The 18,753-nt window shown below is 39.6% G+C and overlaps 1 protein-coding gene across 4 annotated transcripts in view; it reads right to left on the minus strand.

The window, feature by feature from the left end:
- The window catches only part of GRIA3 (glutamate ionotropic receptor AMPA type subunit 3), a 141,809-nt gene that overhangs the window by 75,693 nt on the left and 47,363 nt on the right, over nucleotides 1-18,753 (minus strand). The window lies entirely within an intron of this gene.

The raw sequence follows: 18,753 nt of genomic DNA on the forward strand, positions 1-18,753 counted from the left end.
GGTAGATGCCAATCAAAGTGAGAGTTCACTCCTTCAAACCCACACAGTCGTCTCCAGTGTGGATTCTTTGTATAGAAACATCCACATGAGCTACACTTCTGCCCAGATAATTTATAGGCAGAACTTTCTGTCTAATCATTTGGTCATGCTGTGGATTTCTTATCCACATCCAGGCTTGAGAAGCTCAGAATGTCTTCACACCCACAAACGCCTACATAAACATACATGCTCAACAGATCAGTTCACCATGCTCTGTGATAACCCGTCCCCTGTGCTCCTGAAACTGAAAAGACTGAGTTACAGAGAAGCAAAATATTCACTGTTTCATGCTGTACCAATAGCTATCTGTCATTGCAGGGCTACGCTGATAACAAACAACTTGTGCCAGAGTCTGATTTTCTGCAGTCTGCCGTAAATCCACAGCGGCTGTCTGAAGGCAGGATTTGCACCATAGCATTGTTACAGATACAAAGAAGGAAAGGGTGATTTTCTAGACTGCAGTTATATTATTATAATTCACCATGTGACTTCCTTAAGTCTCACACAAACGCCCTTACTCTCCCAAGGAAACCTTCTCGATTCTTCACGCTTTTCCTTGTATGAATGTGCTTTATTATCCCACGATAGGTGGTGACAATTAATATGTACACTGGTTGGGAATTCTTTCTGGCATCTGCTTTCCCCTGAGACTATTGAAACGGAGGCATTTACATATGTATAGTACAATGAACTCAGTCTTCCTTAACATCATATTTTACAAAAATGGCTGTGATATCTGTGACAGCATTATGATTCCATTACATGTAGGAGGAAGATCTAGGCCTAAGATACTTGCTTGGCTACAAATTAGGAATTCTGATGTGAAAGCACAAATAGCACTAATGGGGACTTACAAATACTTTGAGTATAAAGATATGCTTTTTAAAAAAGTGATTCTAGAAAGCAATGAATATTTATAACTTTTTTCATCATTCATATAACATGCAAGCATGAATCTTGAGGTTTCTTTAAACAACAGAACACAGATCGTAAGTATTTTTTTCACTCAGAATTGAATAAAATGGTTTAACAAATTGTAAAAAACATGCCACTCAAAAAAGTCAATAGCTCTTTTTTGTTTATAACATATACAAAACTTACAAACTGTCTCAATGAAATAAATGGAAATGAATGTGCTGGAGTGCAGATGCCATCGACTGACTGCCGTGTACCCTTGTTTCATTTTTGAATCAGAGCTCACTCCATCAACCCTGAATATCTCAGAAGAAAACTTGGCAATTTTTCTGGTTTTGTCCCACTGCGTGTTTGTGTGCGTGTGTGCCAGGTGGTGCTTTTGCACGTACATGTATTAGTGGTTACCATTTCAAGAAAGAGAAAAAACAATTTAGTCATTGGCCTTTCTCCTCTTTGTGAAAATTAAATCACAACAGTCTCAATGCTAAACAAACAAACAAACAAATAAATAAATAAATTGCAGAGCTTCCTCATTTAACACACCCTATGGTCACCATCCGTGCTGTGTCAGCCAGCCGCTGGGGACGCCTTCCCCACCACGGGGAATGCCACTTGCCCCTCCTGTGACAACTCCCTGGAGCCCTTTACAATCCCGTTCCCCTGCTTTTCAGAAACCCCACTCAGCACTCCTGCTTGCAGGAAGGCAGTGCAGGTGCTCCTTCGCAAGCAATGAGTTTCCCGACCTCTGGTACCCACTACGCTGATTGCCTTCAGCACCATTTACTACATTTTACATTGCTCTCCATTATGTGTTATTTCTATAAACGACATGTCCAGGCTCCAGCTGTACTCTACCATTAAAAGTGCTGTTATATAAGCAGCGAGATTGTGTAAATAAAAGGACCATTTTATCTTCAAATGTGAACTATTCTTGCTCCTTAACAAAGCAATGCAAGCTGTGGCTGTTCAGGGGTATGCCTGGGTAATGAATGCACAAATTGTGCTCCCTGTTTTGTGCACATCAGTGGCCAGACCTGCATGCTGAGCCTTCCCATCTCCTGCCCTCCAGCCAGTGCACCGTGGGGATGCTGTACAAAGGATGCTCATTCCAACACCCCGGGTGGTGTGGATCTCTCAGGAGTGCCTCTCAGCCCAGCCGCCCTGCAGGAAGCCAGCCAGCCACCCAGCTATCTCTGCTTTGTAGCTTTCTGTGGTCTGCATCATTGCTACCCAGAAAGGCTAAAGGACTTGCAATCCATAACAGGCATGTGAAGATGCAATGCAGAAAGGGTTTTCATTACTATTGTTGCTGGTCTATGCTGCTTCAAATGTTAAAGCCAAAAAAATATTTATAAGGCAAGAAAAAATGACTTTCTCCTCCGAGATGACAGCAACAAGGCCATCTCTAAGCAGGCTCACAACAACACCGTGACTGAAATTCAGCAGTTGCTCATTCTATAGTCATTTGTATAAGCACGTACAACACGAAAACCTCATTCAGCCCCAAACCTGATCTTTTAAATACTTTTTTCCTTAGTCAGACTGTGGCTATGAATGAAGCAGGACAGAGAACGCATTTCTCTGGAAGTGCTGCTGCTGGAAGTGCATCCTTCTGATGAAGAGGACAGACTCTTAAGTAGAGTCTGGGGTGACAGAACAAGGGGAAATGGCTTCAAGCTTAAAGAGGGTAGATTTAGGTTGGATATAAGGAAAGTCTTTTACAGTGAGGGTGGTGAGGCACTCAAACAGGCCACCCAAAGAGATGCTGGGTGCCTCATCCCTGGAGACATTCAAGTGAGGCTGGATCAGGCTCTGAGCACTTGACGGAGATGTAGGTGTCCCTGGTCACAGCAGGGGAATTGGAATAGATGACCTTTAAAAGTCCCTTCCAACTCCAAGGATTCTATGATTCTATGCCAGCCTTTCTGATGACACCATGTCCCTTTGCTGCACTACGACATTAACACAATGGCATTACTGATATACAGGTATGTCTGGACACACGATGACAAGGCCCATACATGGCAGGTCATACAACAGTCGTGTTATGCTTTGGGTGCTTCTACCCATGTCCTGGGGAGGGGCTGCACCTGTGACTGCTGAATGCAACCACACAAGTCAGTCTGACTTGTACCTACTAAAAGCACCAAGCCTGGACTTAATATTCAAGCGCAATGTAGTTCAACTTATTCTTGAATTATTAATGATTTAAAAAAGCTAACCCTCACCTAAACTGTCAGCAATATGACTGGGCTGGAAGAAACTACAGCAATAAAACTCAAATAAAACAAGTGCCCAGCTTACTTCTCAGTGAGCTGAAGCAAGTACTTTGATTTTTGCTGACTGAGGCTTGCAAAGAGGGAAAATATTCAATACATTTTTTCCTCAAAGCATGGAAAATATAATTTGTTGCAATGCTGTATCTGTGCTTTAAACAATCCAGACAGAATTACATTCTGGGCAGCCCTCACTGCAGCCAGACTGAGACATACGTACACTCAGTATCTTCACAGGAAGAAATGCTCGTGTCTTTGTCTTTCAGATAGTTATTTTGATACAGATATTTTGATGTCTGACCCTACCAGAAGAGGACATTTAACTTTTTCATCCATATTTGAAGCTCGCAAAACATCTCCCACACCCCGTAAGCAAAATTCATCTATGTAGTTTGCTCAGCCAGATGAAATTCTACATAATTCATCACTGAACTTATTTAGACAACAGCAGTTGTTAATATGCCATGAGTAAATGACCACACTGAAACATTTGTAACATTACACAAGAGCCCTCACAGATGGCACCAAAGTACTAAGAAAAAATTACCAGTGATGTAATTAACTCCTTTTCTGAATGTTCCAGGTAAGATCTTGGATCTTAACCTCCTATCAGAAATAGAAGATTATTTACTTGCAGTCCCTCTTTCTTTTTTCCTTGATGAGTACAGAAGATCTGTAAGGAATACATTTTCCTGGAAGGCAGCATGTTTTTGCCTGGTGAATATCATGAATATCAGCTTGGATCCAAATACTTGAGTTCTGAATCCATGACACGATCCCAAGAACTAAGATTCTGACTTATGTGCAGACTTCAGGGATTTAAGTGCAGGCTCACATTCGACCAGGCCAGAAAGGAGGCCATCAAGGTTAGTGTTACCTCAAGTCAAACACAAGTTGTGTGATGCCAACTTTTAGAGAGTACCAGGGGTCTTTAAGTTGAGATACACACAGATACTGTGTGTTTGGAGCTGAGCCTAGCACTAATATAAAGCAAATTGATCGACACAATGCATGTGATTAAAAACCAGCTACCAAGCTCAAATCCTGCCTTATCATTCAAAGTCCAAGCATGTTAGTTTGGTAAGCACCCTTTGCACAGCCTGTGTCTGCTCAATGATATTAAAGTAGGGGAAGATGCAATGAATGAGCTGCTAAATTAATCATCAGAAATAGATGCAACAGCTCACCGTTACACTGGAATGCTCTCTCAATCTAAAACTTGTAAGTTCAAATTATTAAATAAAAGTTGAATAACCACATTCCATCTGTTTTTGACTTCTGCTTTTGACCCATTTCTATCTGGTAACCAACACATGAAGTGCTACCCTCTGCTGTTCTGCTAGCAGACAATCTTCTAGACCAAGCAGCAAACACATTCTAATGTTAGTTGTTTCTTCTATTTGGATTCAGTAAACCTCTAGTCTCCCTTGTACACACATTATATTACTGCAACCTGTCACCCATAAACACAGAAATCTACAAAAACAGACACGTCGGCTTGGTTGTGTGTAAGTGAACTTGCTTGGCTCTAAAAGAGAATTTACAGGAACCATCTGGTCTGCATTTGTTCAGGATGGGATATAGCTAAACATGCAGGAATTCAGATCTGCCGAATGCAAGTAAAAGCCTTATTTATTTTTTTTAAGTGCTTCTTTCAGAATGCTTTTCACCTTGATCTGCTCTTCTATAACATTCTTGCATCTAATTCATCTCACATTTTACTCAGGTTTTAGGTCAATGCAACTCAGTGATTTTGAATACACCTGTGCCAGTGTAAAATGAGAGTAATGTAGTAAGGAGCAAAGAGTACAATAACCAAGGGCAGACGTAAAGATACCATAAGCAATGCTGTCACTTCTCTAAGGGGACTTTTACATATGACTTTCACAATGATGTTGACAGGTCTCCTAGCATATGACAGATAGGTATACCTCAACATAATAATATGATCTGAAGTTTATTGAAACAGCTGTGTCTAGTTTTAGCTTTGCCATTCTTTATTTAAATATTTTCAAGTGAATAATGATATTTGAGCTGTTACAGTCTTCTGGATGCAAATGGGTAACAAAACAGATGAGATGGAGGCACTTAAAAACCAGAGCATTCTGCTTGGGGAAATATAACAGGTAAACAATTGTGCAGAGAAGGCAGAAGAACTAGCACAGAAGAACAAATAAAGCAATAATATATTCTGAGAAGTGACAGAAGGTGAAGAGCATTGTGTTGTCCAGTGGGCACAGGCTGCAGGGTATCGTCTCTGTATTTATTACAAAAAAAACTCTTGATACTGATGCTGTCAGAAAGTTGACAGAGGTAGCGGTGAGGGCATCCATCACCAGAGGATGCTGAGATCCTGGAGACATGGGCCTAAGGGTTATGGAGGTGATACCTCCCAGAAGAAAAACATTTTTTGCACGCAAGCAGTGGAACCATAAAGCTGCATAAACATCAAAAATGAACTTCCAAGATTTAGGATCTGAATGCAAATAATTAAACAGCTTAAGTACAGAGTGATCTCATTTGCCAAGTTCTACACCGAGTCAAGGGCTTTGTCTCTCTCCAGCAGAGACCTGAAAGCCTGAAATTACAAAGCAAGCACAATACTGTCATAAACACAGTGGGATTCAAAACTTGGAGCTGAACTCCAGTGATATTCCTGCCCAATGCCTATTTCCTGAGCACTCTGAATTCTCCAGCAAGGACATGCTCCAAGAGACATCAGCAAACTCAGAAAAACATCATTTACTGAGTAAAGCCCTGAATTCTACTGCTGTCAGGAAACCAACAACCTAGCCTGTCAGATGCGACGAAGTTGACCAAAATGAAGCTCTAAGTCTGCCCCTAACTTCAAGCACACTTGGATGACAGCCTGTAATGCTATAATGTGATGGAAAGCATAGCAGTGATAGTAGGACAGCAAAGTCCTACGCTGCAGCACGTGAGGATATGCTCAAATGAAGCAGCCTATGACACAGAAGCAAAAGAAAAAAACTGCTTAATCTTGGAAGACCTCAGGTATGCAGGGATCTCCATCAAGACACCCTTGCCTCCACTGCCAACCCTTAAATGAGGTCTAGGAAGGGGTGGATCCTGCCTCTACCCTTCTGGTCACTCAGGTACATTGTATGCATACCTTTCAGCCAGGTGCTCAGTCACTGGTTCAAGCCATGACTTAGCACTTCCACTACACAGTCCCTTTGGTTCTCTTTCTAGCTTGAGAGAGAGAGAACATAAGAGAACAATGTTTTTTTCCATGTTTGTGAGAGGCATGGAAACCAATGAAGTTGTGTAAGGGATCATTTTGTAGGAATCATTCATGACCTGTACCTGCAATTGAGAAGCTAAAAGAGAACAAAAATCCCAACGTGTTGACTAGCACTCAACTGATGGGGCTAATTACTGCACGTTAAAAATACATGCCTAATTGTGTTTACATATTTATCGCAGCAAAAAGACTCTAATTAGGAGTCACAGAGTTAGCAATTACCAGGCTGGAAAAGAAAACTTAACATGTCTGCAAGACAACTGAAGCACGTTCCATGTGAAGCCAGTTCTCAAAGGGAAAGCTTACAGAAGCCAAAACTGGAGCATGTGCAGATGTTGCAAGACACATGATGAATCCAACTCATTTTTTGGTGACACAGTGATCTTTGAGGGGATATATTTGGCTTATTTTATCACTTGGAGAAAAACATAGAATATAAAGCCACAATGATGCAACAGTGGGCTGCTAAGCACCTTGCTCGAGGCCTGCTGAATTGAGTGGGGTGTTGTGATGAACACTGACTCTATCTAGGGAACAAAGGGCCTGCTCCTGTACACAGTGATAATGTGTGGCCAATAATGCTGGCCTTCCTATTAGCATAAGTTATTCCAGAAGTACATGTGGACACATAGGCAAGCACACAGAGTCCATGCTTAACACAAAGCAGTGCATATCACATGAGATGTTTTAATATCATTCAATTTTCAGAAAAAGATCTTAAAAAATAATAATAACAGAATGAAGAATGAATTGTCTTATGCCATACAGAGAATCAGTAATAGGGCCAAAATTCAATTTCAGGTTCTCCTAATTCACATATAGAGATTTATTTCAAGCCACGACATGGTTGAATATATGCATTTAAAGATTCTTGTACTGCAAACACCAGTGAAACTACATAGTAAAACCATCAGTATGTTATCTCAGAAACATTTTACCTGTAATCCTATTTGCTAAAGTACATTGAAAGCTACCCCTTACTGATATGGGATACTGGTGGGAAGAGTTTCTTATTCTTCTGGGTGAAGTTGTACAATTTTGATAAACTGCAAATAAACTTAAAGGGAAAATGTTTTGTGGGATTATTATCTGAGAAACAAAATAAAAATTAATCCTTTTTTTAATCTTAAAACACTTCTTTGGCCAAAAGAGAATATTAGTGCATTTATTCTAATGCATTGGAACAGGGAGACTTATCCACTTATCGATAGCAGAGAATTTTGAAAATAGCTAAAACCTGACTTCATACATAATATATAAACCCCTGCATTCATTTAAAGAGCTACAATGTAATTTCAATGAATTATGCAAACTTAAGGTTACTGATAACATAAGATAATTCTTTGCCATGATATGCACAGAGTTTTTAGCATGAGTACGCAAGAGTATTGCTGACTGCTTTCTTAAAACATGTCTACAACTGCTGAGTCTAAAAAAATGATAAATATTATTCCTTTGAAGAAACAATCACAGGAGATTATGGTAATCAGACTATGAATTGAAATACATATTCATCACAAAAGAACAACGGAGTTCACCTCAGATAAACGTCTTAGAAAAAATTATGCTAGTTGAATTGTCTTCAAACATAGTAAAATTACTCTTTGTATCTGACCTTCAGTCAATCATGTTAGAAAAATATTTATTTCTCTCCCTAACCTTTATCTACACTTTCCGTTTTTCAAACTACCTGAGCAAACAAACCTTTTGCCTCTGAGAATTTTCATTAACAGATGCTATCAGCCTTTCAAAGTCTCTCTTCATCAACATCTCACCCTTTGGTATCCTGCATTTTAATTGCCCTTGCAGCTGGAATACGTCTCACATCTCAACCAGTAAGTTAATTTCCTTTTATTTATTCTGAACACTAAAAAAATACAGCAATCAAAGGGTGAGTGCTGATTTTAAAAGTATTCTGAAATTTAAATGAGTTTTTATGATAATATAGATGATAATTTATGGATCTATACTCACAGCATGCATGTGTGTTTCTTTTCAGCCACTCTGTTATTTCTGCCTTTTTATTGCCCATAGCTAGCAACACAGAGCATTCAGACAACACTGTTACCTTTATTTTTTCAGTTCAATCATTTCCCTTCATGACAACCAAGTATTTGTTAGTTACAAGGTCTCACATTAGTTTGAGATAGATCTATACTCCTTCTACGCTACTTGGCCTGAACTGGGATCAAACATACAAGTGCAGTTAGATTGCAGTGACCAGAGCATCGGATATGTCACCCAACTTGCTGTATACTAAGTCTTGCTGCAGTGAGGCCACAGGATGACAGTGCAGGAGCTCTGCAGAAGATTAGCACGACATTGACATACAACACAAAATCTGAATCAGCATAAAGCTTGGGAGGGGGTGGAGTGGGGGGAAGTAATATGTTACCCCTTAACACAAACAAGGTGGCAGAATGAGTACGTGCTGGGTCAATGCACTGCACCAATGACCTAACTCCACTACCTTTTGCACCATGATGTAGTGGATTCTGTGGGTTAGTGAGACCTGGTTTATCCTGCAGGATGGTGACATACATCAGGCACATTGCCTGCAGAGCCGAAACTACCAACAGCCAGCCAGGAGATTCATAGGTCTTCACTTGCTATTGAAGAAGGACAGCAGAGGCGAAACAATGCCTTGTTGTTAATATACAACCTTATAATCCTATCTGAGTATTACAAGTCTGCTTCATTATATCAAAAACATTAAGAATTTAACATTAGTCACCCCTTCTCTGTTCATACACATTAGTTTTTCAGTGCAGATTTGTATTTTGCAATTCCCAAATGTAGGGGTTGCAGTCAGACTCCTTAGCTGGGGAAAAAAAACAACAGATTTATGTATCTGCGGTCAGTTACTGAGGATGCTATACCTAACGTAGCTCATGGAGACAGCTTAGATGAAACATTATGCTGAAATATATGGAAATGTGTGAACATTTCAGCATAGGTATCAGTAACTGGAGACATCAGTGTGATTCAGAACTTTAGCTCTGGCTTCATTTTTCCAAGTTTTGATGTTCTCAGCTGGGGAAAGGAGAGAGAGAGCATTCTCAGAGTTGGCTCCACACTTAAACGGGGCCTCAAACTCAAATTTTCTAGCTTGTGATTACAGCACAACTCTTTCCAAGACATTATGCCCAAGGATTGATTTTTTTTTTTCCCCTATGGTGCCATCCCATTCATTTTCATGCTCCTCAAATAGAATTTGCACAGGAAAGCATAACACAGTTTTTATCTATAAAAAAAAAAAAAAAGGTAATATTATCTAGGCATGGGCAGAGTGTGTCTAACTTACTGCTCTGATAATTGATGATTTAGAAACACTAGTCTGATGGGCTTCAGACAAAAACAGGACTTAGGGAACAACATAGGACTTCAAAGGCAATTTACAGAAAGGCTCAACTTTACCACAGGTGACCACTTTGGGTAAAACTGATTCTGCCTAGCAAGGACCTGCCAGATTTTCAGAGGCAATTAAGATGCTGAAGCATCTCAGCAGAGCACTCCCCTGAATTAAAGGGCAACCAGGCATGTATCTCTATGAGGTACTTCTCACAATATGACTGTGTGTTGTTGAAACCCTAAATACCTCAAAAAGCCCTGTCCTGTATGTCTTTGGAAATCACATATTAAAATAGGATGTGTGCTTTTCAGGGATACGTACTTTGTGGCCTGTTTAAAAAGTAGCACAGAATTCTCCACAGAATACACTGTTAATTAGTTATTTCATTGCAACGTGTTCAACAAGTGCACAGATAAGGACTGGCTAAATGGGATGTATGCATCTGAGAAAGACTATCAGTTGTTGTAGTGACAGAACAGTTAAAAGGAAGGAAGCTTGTATATGATCTACACGCTCTTTATTTTCATAGTTTGAAGCTAAATTGTTCTTAATGTTTTCTCAGAGTTATTTTGTAAAATTAGGAAGCTGTATCAAACACATCCTTGGGACCAGTCAGCCTCAGTACTCCAATTACTTAGGGCTTCTCACCCAATTACACTGCCAAGTGTTTACTTTATTTAAAGTATTTATATGCTATTAGAATATTCAAGCCAATATTCAGCGAAACAAAATAACTATTCCATTCCATTTGTTTTGATATTACCCTGATGCATGACTACTCTTCTGCGACTCTGAAGTCTCACAAATCTGATTGCATGGTAAGCCAACTACAATGATAAAATATGCAAAAAAAATTGTATTATCTAATCTGAAGGAGAAAATATATAGTGAATGGTGCACAAAGCTAGAAGCACCAGCACTGACAGTCCTTATCACTTAGTTTATCATTACTGCAGTCATTCAGGCAGAGAAAGGTCTCACAGAACAAGTGAGGTCCCTAGCAGACAGAATGGGAAGGTTGTAAGTGTTCTGCACAAATGAACTCTTAAAAACAAAAGGTTATCATTCCACCACTGCCCTCCTTCAGTAGAGTGGCACTTTTTAGATGTTTAGTCATTATTTTTTCTCCAAGCACACAAAATAAGATTTCTTTATGTTAACATTTTCTGCCACTGAAATAATCTCTATGCAAGTATGAAAAGCAAGGGAAAACCAGGTCAGTTGTGCCTGTGAGCAATTGGAATTGAATTCAATAAAAAAAATGCATCTAACCTGACTAATTATTAATGTACAGATGTTCTAGGCTCAAAATATCATGGCAAGGCTTACTCCAGGGAGCTAGTCCCCTCTGATGGTACACAATACTAACTAACTCTCACCTTGCAGTGAAATATCAAGCTAACACCTTTCTTTCTAAAGAAGGATGTTCTATTGTTTCTTGAAAAAAAAAAAGCAAACAAAAAAAAAGGATGTTCTTTAAACATCAGATTCTTATGACTGTGCTATAAACCGCAGCACATCAAGAAGTCATGAATCATATGTAATTCTACACTCACCAGTTCTCATTCAGTCTTAGCTACTGATGCCAGATTTCCTTGCTGACTGTTTGGAGCATGTCCCATCACTTTTTCTTTTTCTGTTTCTTTCTCTTTTTCTTTTTCTTCTTCTTCTTCTTCTTGTTTTTTTTTTTTTTTTTTTTTTTTGTGATTAAACAAAAACTGTCTATATTGTGCATCTTTGCCCTCATTCTTTAGATAGCCCTTTTGGTAATGGAGATCTTATTGGTATTTTCATTTCTGTATACGAGAAGTAGCACTGTTGTCTCCCTTGCTACATCTCACATCTTCTGCTCACTTAGTCACCCCACTGCAATTCACCTCTGTCACTTTGGATGATGTGAAACTGAGGGATGATTACAAGTGAAATCATGCTGAAAGATGAAGGGCTGAGATCCTGGTCCTACCATGCAGTTAAGCACGTCCCATCTCTACCTCCATTAATTATGAGTTGCATTAGTGGTTCAGGTACAAGCTACAGGACAACTTCAGCCTAACTTAAGTGCATTCCCAAATGTCTTTATCTATTTAAGCTTCCAGAGGGAAGCAGATTTATGCCTTTATCTATCCTGAATAGCAGATGAGAAACAAATTGGCTTCCCAGTTCTTCAGCCATCCACATAGCACCACCACCACCTCGTTTTCCACATACAGTAATATTTTCTTCTCCCTCTTCCTTCCTGGAACCGCAACACCCTGGGAGTGAAGCAGGATGAGTGAAGCTAAGTTACCAGTATATGCTCTAGACCAGTCCTTTTCCTTTCCCTGTACAGAGTTTTACAATACTGGCAATCACCATGAGCCTAAATCTGCTTCAGCTAGAGACATCTGGAATTTCTGCGGGAATTTAGGGCTCAGTTGTGAATATGCCTGCCATATTCCTGAAGAGGTTAGTATGAGTTGTTCCTAAGAGAGCTCACAGAAAGACTGAGTTTAGTTCTAAGCATATAATTCTGAAAGAAAAAGGAGCTTGTGGCATTCAGAATTAAAAGCAAGCAATTTGCAATATTTCTCATGTAAGTCTTTGGCTCATCAGGCCATGGCCACAGAGTGGTTTCTAATAGCTCCTGCCTACATCTATACAGAAGTCTTATTTACAGTCTAGACCTGCAAATATTTCTTTTGAAGCAGAGTAATCATGAAGTGATTCACTTAATCCCAAGCACCGAACATGTCTCCAACAGCACTGAGTTCCGGGGAGCTTTGCCATTCACTGCAGAGGGAACAGCATCAAATGCTGTATTGAACCACGTGCATCCTTCAACACAGAGCAGCAAGATGATTCTGTGATTCTGCACTGCATTTACTGTATTTTTTCCACTTTGCTGGGGGCTTATTATTTCTTGTAAAATACAGTAATCTGGTTGGTCTCTTGAAGTAAAAAAAACAACGTTGTGAAAAATTAAAATTAACTTGGCCAACTGTGCACTCTGCAATTACAGAAGCAGAAAAATAAAATTTCATTTTGTTACAAAGTAGAAACGGGGAACTGAACCTCTTCGCCCATATCTGTCAGCTTTATAATCTCCTGCTCATCTTCCTTAGCTCCCTCCTGATGGATGTCTTCAAACACCAGGACTCTAATTTGTACCAGCAGCACTTACCAAAGTGGAAACTCGTGTCTGTTAACAAGAAATTAGTATGTAGCTGTCACAGTCTATCAGGAGTAACTTAGATCTTTTCTAAAGAGTTGATTTTCTAATGGCAAAAGAAGAAAGAAAGGGTACACTTGAATCTCAAAGACAATCTTTTAAGAAGTCACAAAAAGCATTTCTGGTCACGTGTTCACGGATAACAGACATAAGATTCAAGCAGCATGTAAATGTCTAATGCAGTAGACATACCTCCCATTGGCTTCTCTAGGAATTTTGCATACAGATGTATATCTGGTGTGGCACAGAAAAGATCTCTGCTATCAGACATTCATATTGTCTTGTTTGATTTTTTTCTCCTAAATAAACAATTGGTACTGACAATTTGAGAAAGGTTTCACTCTCTACTGAAGCTTCATTTCCTGTATCCTTCCTCAGAGCAGCAATATTGATCTTCAAAAACACATTGGATCCACCTCTAACACTTCTGGGCCATGGGAGTCCCTTGTCACACATGATGAGCTTTTACAGGAGCCATATTTCAAAGAATAAGTTAAATCTTCTTAGCACCTGGGGACCCAAACTATGACTTTTTTCAAAGTGTTGCAGAACATCATTACTGGCACTTGGTTTGGAAGGTGGGAACTGAGGGAGAGGTGTCTCTCCTGCTGTAAGTGAAAATCAGGTTTGTGATTGCCTGAGGAACATGAACATCTATTTGCCTGTGGGTCCCAATGCGATGTAGCTTAAGATGTGGCAGCATTCAGACTACGCTAAAGCAGCTGTTCCGTATCCAGGTGGACTGTGGTGGAAATCAGGTTTTCGTCACTTTGCTGGATAGACAAACTGCATCCCTCTACCCTGCGTAGTAAATAGAACTGCAGGGTGTGTATCTGAAGTACACACACTGACCTCAGTGATGCACTCTAAATGGTTATTTCAAATGCTTTCTCCTTCCAGAAGTCACATGGATAATATACCTCATTTATTTGGAAAGAATGCCCAGGAGAAAAAAAAAAAAAACAGGGATCTCTAAAGACAGAAACACTGCTATGGTGCCTTTACTCTGTTTGTTTGTTTGTTCATTTATTTGCTTTCCCAGACAGAAGCTGCATTTTCTGGCTAACTTATTCTGTTTCAAACAGAATGGCCTTTATAGAATGGTCAGCAAGTCTGATAGCTTTTACAGATGATGCACCTAATTTGTGCTGTTCTCCATAGCAGGTGAGGCTCCACTTGGCGTTTTCAAAGCAACTCATAGCAGTAGTCTACAACAATTCACAGAACCACAGAATCACAGAGCAGCAGGGGTTGGAACAGACCTCAGGAGATCATCGACTCCAACTCCCTGCTAGAGCAAGTTCCCCACAATAGGTTGCACAGGTGGGCGTCCAGACGGGTCTTGACTATCTCCATAGAAGGAGACTCCACCACCTCTCTGGGCAGCCTGTTCTAGTGCTCTGTCACCCTTACCATAAAGAAGTTCTTCTGTGTGTTTGTCTGGAACTTCCTATGTTCAAGTTTTAAGCCATTGCTCCTTGTCCTATTGCTATGCACCACTGAGAATAGTGTGGCATCATCCATTTGTTACCCACCTCCCTTCAGATATTTATAAACATTAATCAGATTCCACTGATGAAACAGGCACAGTTGGTGCATAAGGTAACTTCTAGGCATGATCAGAAAACAAAGCTCTGAAGTTTAAATTTACAATAGAATCATTTAGGTTGAAAAAGATCCTTAAGATCATCAAGTCCAGCCATACATGTAACACTGTCAAGTCCATCACTGAGCCATGTCTCTAAACACTGCATCCACATGTCTCTCAGAATCACAGAAACACAGACTATCCCAGGTTGGAAGAGACCCACAAGAACCATCAAGTCCAATCCCGGGCTCCACACAGGACCCAAACCCAATGTCTGAGAGTGGTGTACCAACACTCCCTGAGCTCTGGCAGCTCGGGACGGTGCCCACTGCCCTGGAGAGCTGCTCCATGCCCACCATCCACTGGTGCAGAACCTGTCCCTAAACCCCACCTGCCCCTCCCCTGGCACACTGCCATGCCATTCCCTCAGGTTCTGTTACTGTCCCCAGAGAGCAGAGCTCAGTGCTGTCCTCTGCTCCCAGTGAGGAGCTGCAGCTGCCATGAGGGCTCTCCTCAGCTCCTCTGCTCTGGGCCCAACAAACCCAGGGGCCTCAGCTACTTCTCATACATTTTGCTCTCCAGACCCTTCCCCATATTTTTAGTGCTTCTTTGGATGCTCTCAAATAGTTTTATGTCCTTCTTATGTGTGGCACCCAAAAATGCACCCAGTGCTTGAGGTGAGCATTGCATCACTGCAGAGTATAGTGGGACAAACACTGCTGTCTCTGAAAAACCTCCAGGGATGGCAACTCTACCATTTCCCTGGGCAGCCTGTTCAGTGCCTAACTACCCTTTCCATAAATAAATCTTTCCAGATTTCCAATTTAAACTTTCCCTGGAGCAACTCAATGCCATTTAAGGCAGAGTTAAAAGCTTGCCTCTTAAATGATACATTTCTATCAACTGTGTGGGAAAAAGCTGGTATTATCTTGCAATTTGATTTTGTCTAAAAAAAGGCCAGAAAGAGGGGCCATGTTGCCTTATAACATTGTGGCAGGTAGATCTTTTCTTGAGACATTTTGCAAGAATGCATGAGCATGCAGTGGTCCTCTGTGATCAGGGACACAGCTTCTGGAACAAACACCAACTTCTCTGTCCTCCACAAGCAGTACAGACAAGCTTGCTTTCCTGGAAGGATAATTTTTTCTGTTACTTAGCTAAATGGATTTTGGAGCCTCTATTCCAATGCTTAGGATTTTTGCTTTGAAAATCCAATAGGACAAAGGAAAAGCTGTCATCTTTAGCAGGATTTTTATCCTGGCATTTGAGAGGGCTTCATTGATTCTGGTGTAAGAATGACTGATACATGCCATGAGGAGTAAGAGATGAGAGTCTCAAAGCCAGGCTTTGTCCATGCACCCCATTGACAAAAATACTCTCACCATGAGAAGGCACAACCATTCACCATGGCTCTGTGCAACCCCTGTGGTGTCAGCATTTATCTTCTCTGTGTGACAAGACAAAAATAACAGAGATGAGGCTGACTCTGGAAAGCACTCTGCAAGAAATACGACAGCAGGTGAACCTGACTACTTTTTGTCTGATGGTTTCCTTGCAACCGGGTGGCACAGCCTTAGCTCTTAAGCAGCTCCTTACGATAGCTGTGGTTCAGGCATCTGTGCCTGATCATCGTTCCTAATGTAAAACCAAACTAACACTTGTGGCAAAGGGAAAACATCTCGTTTGCATCAATAGAATACTATGCTATTAATCACTAACTTATTAATAATCAACACTGAACTTAGAAGGTGTACGGACAAGACTACGCAGAGCAGAAAATGACACAAACATAAAAAAGAGTTTGTTCCATACCTGGATAATTGTAATCAAAACTTCTGCTATATTCATCTTTACCAACAGTGTTAATGACATTTTTTATTTAGGACATATTTATAAAAACCTACAAATGATTGATGAACACCAAATAATTTTATATGATGTAGAAGGGCAGTAATTCTGTTACTTAATGATTTAGAAAGCATAGCTAAATAACAGTTCTGTTTTTGAACAAATTTAGCCTGGGACAAGACATGTAACATGTTTACAGTGTCATAACCATGATCTTCTTAAAAAGTTATTTCTAAAACAAAATTAAGTATTGATGCTAATAAATCAAAACAGCTATTTGAATAATTCTAGTCTCAGTAAAATCATATATTTGTGCAGAATAACATAATATTTAACCGAGATGTGGAAAGTGCCAGAAAAAGATCCTGATGCATTTCTTTTTGGCAAAAAGCAGCATGCTTACCACTGCCTGTTCTGTAAAGTGTGGCCATTGGCCATTCTCAAATAAATTAAAAACGTTCTTTGATACACTGCATGAGTCACACATGGGCACAGAACTTCACTTAGCATTTAGGGAAGTGTCCTGTTAGCAATTCCTGCTGCAACCATTCAGTAATAGAGCTAGTGAGCTCTTTTCAGTGAGCGGTACGGATACTGAAAGAACAGAGTTTAGGGGGGTGAAGGGACCACAAGTATAGGTTAATTCAGGCCAAGCTGAATTCATAATTCTGGATGAAAAATGAGGAAAAATATTTTCAAAATGATTCTACCTGTATTTTCACTTCAGAATCTGAGCAAAAAATAAACAAAAGGTTATTTTTAAAATAACATGAACGACATCTACAATTGCTCAGCTTCGTCCAAAATGAACATTTCAGTTTTTGTTTCACTGAACATTTCCCAATCCTTTCCAGGTAAAATGTGCCTTTTTGCCTTATTTGTTAAGTAGTTTTCAAGAACCCTCATTGTGGTAGATGCTGCAGAAGCACAAGGCAAGAAGGCATTCCATCACCATCTTCAGCAGCGACTGCAGGTTAGATACAATAACTAGGTGGATTTTTACCATCTGAATTCAAGAAAGATATAAAAAACAGTAATCAAATATTACAAAGTGACCCACAAAATAATTTCTCATTATTGGCACAATGAACCCATTGTTCTTGAGCATACATTTAAATAGCATATATTAACATTTGAATAGTGAAGTCCTAAAAGTCACCCCTCTGGGATTAGGTAAAAAGAATATGCTTAAAGCTCAAAATATGGGAAAATTCTACATCTGCTTTTACAATCAAGATTTTGTACAATCTTTATGTCTGTGTAACAGTTTTGTTGCTGTTTTCACTGAACCTGTCGTGAAACTGTTTTTAAATACAAGAGGTTAGATCTTTACCTGTTGCTAATCTGCACTGCTTTCAAAGACCTGTAGTAATGCCTTTCACTGGGCTTTGAGGCATATTCCAATTTTTGTATGAGTGAACTGACTTGGTTACATTCAGAAGTCTGAATTCCCTGCAGTAGAAGTTTCAATGTTAAAAACACAGACTAAATCTGGCTTTATAGAGGGAGGTCACTGTAGCCACGAAAAACATTATCTGCAGAGAAATGCAAATGAATTACACATAAACCAAAATGATATCTATGCAAAATGAATGGCACTTATAACTTAGGAACAAATAGCATCATTGCTCCCATTATCTTTTTATCCATAATTTTCATAGGAGACCCAATAAAGTGCTATGAAGATGCAGCTAGAATCTAGAATTCACTACAAGTCAGACAACAATGATGTTTTTATATTGTCTACAAGCTTTTGAAGAAGGTCAATTCAGAGATTATTTAAATTAAATCTAAATGGTAATGGCCTGCAGCTGCTCACACTTAATATGTTTGGCTTCATATATATTATTAATGAAAACTCAATGTAATTCTATTCATTTCAACCTTTCGAAGCCACTGTTCTTATTTGTCCTTCCAGATAGTTTCACTGCAATTACTAAAATAAATGAAATTATTGACATTTAAGTGAGACTTCATAATCAAACAGCCAGGCTGAATAGTTCCTTCTAAGGAAACAGTACATTAATATATAAATATGATTATATTGCTCATATCAAAGTGGAAGCATTGCCTGGCAGTATTGATGCGGTGTGCAGCTAGACTTTTCTCTGGTTTGCAGCATAAGGAAAACATGCAAATAAAAATGGTCACTACTCAAATGTATGCCATTCACATCCATTCAGTTGCTTTCTTTAAGAAGTGTACCAAAATGGTGCCACTAAACTAATAATTACGCTAACACAACATACATGCATCATCTTC

This window comes from Gallus gallus, chromosome 4 (genome assembly GCF_016699485.2).
Source record: "Gallus gallus isolate bGalGal1 chromosome 4, bGalGal1.mat.broiler.GRCg7b, whole genome shotgun sequence".
In the NCBI taxonomy this organism is placed as follows: Eukaryota; Metazoa; Chordata; class Aves; order Galliformes; family Phasianidae; genus Gallus; species Gallus gallus.